This window comes from Sphaerodactylus townsendi, linkage group LG01 (genome assembly GCF_021028975.2).
Source record: "Sphaerodactylus townsendi isolate TG3544 linkage group LG01, MPM_Stown_v2.3, whole genome shotgun sequence".
Taxonomy (NCBI): Eukaryota; Metazoa; Chordata; class Lepidosauria; order Squamata; family Sphaerodactylidae; genus Sphaerodactylus; species Sphaerodactylus townsendi.
The window spans coordinates 58,845,892-58,851,411 of NC_059425.1; positions in this window are offsets into that span (position 1 = coordinate 58,845,892).

Below are 5,520 nucleotides of genomic sequence, written 5' to 3' on the forward strand. Positions count from 1 at the left end.
CCTTTAATGGGGTTGTCAAATTCTGGGGGGGGGGGAGCTGAACTTCTCCCTCCCTGAGAAAATGTCTGCCATGGAGGGTGGACTCGACAGCCATATTCCTCACTGACCATGGCCCCTGCCCTGGTCCGAAAAGCCACGGCTTCTGAGAATCTACCCCCCAAATGTCCTGGGATTTGCCTGCGGGAGTTGGCAACCCACAACAACCATGGCTGAAGATGATCCTGTCCTTCCTCCCTTCCATGATCTACAAGCTTACCATCCACTGGCTTACTCTGAAGTAAACTTTCCAAGATCCATGTGCAAGGCTTTCCCCACATGCTCCTGCCCTCTTTGGCAATGCAGAAGCAAACAATTCCCACCCACCCCCACCTCCCCATCAAACAGCCCTCACGAGTGCAACCTTGCAGGGCTTCAGGTAATAACTCATTTAAAACCTGAAATTGTATTTCTCACCTGGACTCAGCCAGGCTGCCATCTGTCAGGAAAGCCCCTGGAGCTCAGTGGAGCTGCTGGGGGGTCTGCAACCCAAAGTGGTGCTGCTGGGGTCCCCCATGTGGTCCCACCCCCAAGAAGAACCCGGGGGAGGGGGAATTGAGGCCACCCAAAGCAGGGGCGACCTCTGAGCCCCTTTCAAGGGAGACAGACTAAGGTTAGGATTGCGCTGAAAATCTGCACTCCTCCCGTTTCGCACCCTTCGCCACTCACCTGTTCAAGAGGATTCACCAGCAGTGCTCCACCCCCATTCCACACTGGCTTCACTGGCATCAGCCAACCAGGCAGCTGGGACAGGGTAGCCGGAAGTGGCTTTGGGTAGCCATCTTGGGCTGTGCCTCTCTAGGAATGGGGAGTCTTTCCCATTAACCCTAACGGCGACTCTCCAAAGGAGGCTGAGAAGACCCAAGCCACGCGGAGCTGCAGTGCAAGGACAAAAGTGCCACATGTGGCTCCAGAGCCACAGGTTGCAGACCCCTGCCCTAGGCTGTTCCTGAGGGTTCAACTCCTTTTTTCCCTGGCTGAATGAGGGGGTTGATGTAGAAGGGTCAGGTCTTGGAAGAGCCCTAAAAAAAAGGTGCCAGTACTTATTACTAGTGCACCCCATCACAAAAAAAAAACTCCAATCTCCTTTATTTGCTAGAGAAGACAGTATGAATCTATTTTTTCAGAGTGACTGATTTTTTTTCTTCAAAACAGGGTTCTCTTTTATGTTCTTAAGTCCTCAGTTCAAGAAATAACTCGGACAAAGTAAGTGTAACTCATTTTGGGATGATCTGCTCCCTCAAGCCAACTTGGACTAAGAAAATCCTTAACAACAGACCTCAAAGTGACCTGTCTGCAGCAGGTGGAGAACTACCTGAGAAAGAGGATAATATTGAGTTTCATTTCTCTTGTGGCTCTGACTGCTTAATAATTTATTAAGGATCTCTTCCAATAATTCTTAAAAAAGAAAAAAAAAGTTCATTTCACCACCATATTTGTATGGTGTATTTGCCCACTGGCAGCCATCCTCCTTAAATATTGGAATAATTATAACTGAATACCTCAATTCATAATTGATCTCTCTCAGCTTTGCTTTGTATTCAGTTCACCAATTGTTACCTCTTTGCAAAATTCTAAGAATATATTTAGTATTCAGCATTTTTACAATATATTTTTCATATATAAATAGATTGTTGTAAATGCCAAAGCCTGACCTTCAACATTATGCTGTCCTTGCTACTTACATAACTCACACTATATTGCTTCTTCTTCTAGATGGAATGACTTATAAAGAAATTGCCCAGCAGTGCATAAATTGGAGAAATTTCACTTTATCATCCACTGCAAAATTCTGAGGAATATATTGGGAGGGGGGAATCTTGATATTTATCCTACTACATAACTTCACCTTCCTGGTTCTACAAAAGTGACCATAGAAAAGCTGTGATGTGGAATAGTCAGTTGCCACATCCCATTTGATTGATTTGCTAGGCTCTTTTTGTACAAGTAACTCAATGCTAAATAATAAAACTACCCAGCATGTACATTTTAATAGCTGGAGGGGGAGCTGGATACTGACATCTCAGAAATAATTAATAACTTGTGCTTTAAAGGGGAGGAAATTTGGTATAAGCCAAGGAGATAAATACTAAAGTAAAAATATCTGAAGAAGCAGGAGGAGGCGGCAAATATTTTATAGACCTGTTAAGAGCCTTTTAACAGCTTTAAAAATGTCATACATCACATGACATCTTTTAGCACTCGTACTTCCTTTGTTACTAAAGAGGTAGGTCTGAAACTTTTTTTGAGGCAACAAGTTTTAGAAAAAGCACTGTCACGAATAATACGTAGAATTATTTCCATTAATACAACAGGATAACCTCCACATGTGTTATCTGCCTCAGATTCAGTGTTCTTGGGAAGTTGGCTTTTTTCCTGCTTCCCCACAACATTGTGGTAGATTTGTGCTTTTGACCTGGCTTTTCTCCAGTATTTCTCAAGCCTGCTTTGCTGCAGTTTTTTGAAGAAAGTCATAGTAAAGCCAGGATGGCTACTGTATGGTGGGAAAGTTTGAGTTTTCCCACTCACATAGCAGCCATTTTATTTCTATTTCCACCATGGCGACGTTCCCCCACCACCAAGTTTCTTTTTTTTAAGTCTTTAGTAACCCCGTCCATTATGGAAAAGGGGGAAAGTATATCTCCACAAAGGAAAAGGCTACAAGCAAAAACTGGGAATTCACAGAACCTGTTCCACTTATTATAATGTTATATTGATATAATTATATTAAATTTACATTCTTTCAACAAATTTCATTTATTTATTATTGGATTTTACCCTGCCCATCCACGAGGGGCAGCAATATAACACCATAATACTCTATATCATCAAAACAGTAATAAATATCTTAAAACACTATAAACAGTTAATACAGTATAATAACTAACTAAGAAGAGGAAAACATCTTGCTGGCCAGGAGCAACTGAAGATGGAATAACACGTGGACCTTGGAGTCAAAGCAGTTGTTGGGGAGGCCAACAGATCTGATCGATCTGATACAACGTTGGGTTCTGTGACCTCAGAACATCTTATTTATTCAACTGAATCTCCAAAGAGTCAAATTCAAATTCCAATACCTTTAATGGCATATATAAAACATAACATAACAGCCTCTCAGTTAACACAATTTAGAACACATAGAAGTTACACCATTTAAACATTTAGCCACAGCTTCCAACACCTCATAGCAATCCCTGTTTAAAAGGAAAATAACCTTCTGTTTGTCAGCTGTCCTTTCAAACTCCCACAAAAGGCAGGGGGTATCTACTTTTCCCTAGATAAAATATAAAAGGGACAGTATGACATCATGTGAGGTACAGATTCTACTCAATCCAGATCACATAAACATTTCCTATCATTGTAAGGAATCCCCCAATGTCATCCTTGTTAAAGGGAGGAAGGTAAAATATTGCATCTATCAAGGGTAAGAGCTCTTTGCCATCGGGCCTCGGTCAGTAAATAAAGATATCTGGCAACTTAGTCTAACAAAGGGGATTCTAAAAAAAACCAGGGAAACAAGATTTGTTAGTCGCATCCAACATCCGCAGAAATTCCATGTGAAAGAGTATTTTCTTAATCTATATATATAAAAAGCTAACAGTGTATGTGTTGATGACAGGGTACCTCATTAACTGCTGGGCCAATTCCTCTGAAAATTCCCAGCCACTATAGTCAGTCAGGCAAGAGTGTTTTCAGATGTTCACATACCTGAAATTTCATACCTGGCCCAGGTAAAAACGCCTTTTTCCTGGCGCTCCCTGGTGAAGGACAGGGAGGGGCCTGTGTGTAACTGTCACCCTTAGAATGTTCGTGCCCTTAGAATGTTCACTCAGATGGCCAAAGATGAGCAGTGGAAACAGCACATAGGCAGTAACTCGAGTGGAAGTGAAACACATACACACGCATACACACAAGGGAGAGGGGAGGAGGAGGAGGAGAAGAGGAAGAGGAAGAGGAAGAGGAGGAGTTTGGATTTATATCCCCCCTTTCTCTCCTGTAGGAGACTCAAAGGGGCTGACAATCTCCTTGCCCTTCCCCCCTCACAACAAACACCCTGTGAGGTAGGTGGGACTGAGAGAGCTCCGAGAAGCTGTGACAAGCCCAAGGTCACCCAGCTGGCGTGTGTGGGAGTGTACAGGCTACTCTGAATTCCCCAGATAAGCCTCCACAGCTCAGGCGGCAGAACGGAGAATCAAACCCGGTTCCTTCAGATTAGATACACGAGCTCTTAACCTCCACTGCCACTGAGAGGGAGGGGTGGTATCAGAGATGGGATCCAGCAGTTTCTCACAGGTTCCCGAGAGTAGGTTACAAATTATTTGTGTGTGCCGAGAGGGGGTTACTAATTGGTGATTTTGTCACGTGATTTTTGCCTTAGTTACGCCCCTTCTCTCAGAAGTAGCACGCAGAACTTGAAGCAATCTAGCAGGAGGTGCACCAGCGTGCGTGGCAGCCTGCGCCTGCGTGCATTCGTTTCCCACCCAAGGACCGGCACAGTGGCTGCGTCCTTGCCACAGCCCCGCCCAGTAATGCCCCGCCCCTGGAATGGCCGGCCACGCCCCCGTCGTGCCCCGCCCAGCCCCATTGGCGCTACGCCACAGTTTGAATCCCGCCACCTTGGGAACCTGACACTAAAATTTTTGGATCCCACCACTGGGTGGCATGCAAGGGAAGAGAGGGAGGGAGAGGAAAGGGACAGTGGGGGAGGCATGCAAGGGAAGAGAAGTGAGAGAGGGGAGACAGTGAGCTGTGGCATGCAAGGGAGGGGAGGCAGGGGGCCCTACATCTTGATATGACCCACCCACCCTAGCGGAGGGAAAGGGAAGGGAGGGAGGGGGAGGGGTGGCATGCAAGGGAAGAGAAGTGAGGGAGGGAAGAGAGGGAGGGGTGGCATGCAAGGGAGGGGAGGCAGGAGCCCAGCATCTTGATATGACCAACCCACCCTAGCAGAGGGGAAAGGGAGGGAGGGGGAGGGGTGGCATGCAAGGGAAGAGAAGTGAGGGAGGGGAGACAGTGAGGGGTTGCATGCAAGGGAGGGGAGGCAGGGGGCCCAGCATCTTGATATGACCCACCCACCTGTAACGACCCAAAGGACCCCAAGAATATTATTTATATATATTTCTGCTTTAAAATCATATTGGCAAAAGCTAGTTGCCAAAAGCACTCCTATGGGTTGTAGGTAGCAGCATGTCAAAAGGTCAAAACTACTTTAACAAAAGCTAAGATCATGAGTTACTCCAGCATAACTTGGAGGCCTCATTTGAGTCACTAGAATGCTTGATTACCTCACCTTGCAAAGATACTGTTAACAAAGAATATGGATCAGATACTGTCATTTCCCTATCTCTTCTGGAAACCAAGTCATCAACAGATGGTTGCTTCTCTGTATCTCCTCTTCCCATTGTTATGAATTTTCCTAAAGCATCCACCTTTCTCCGGTCTAATGTCTCAGCCACAATCTGAGCTACTCTGCATAAAGCCATT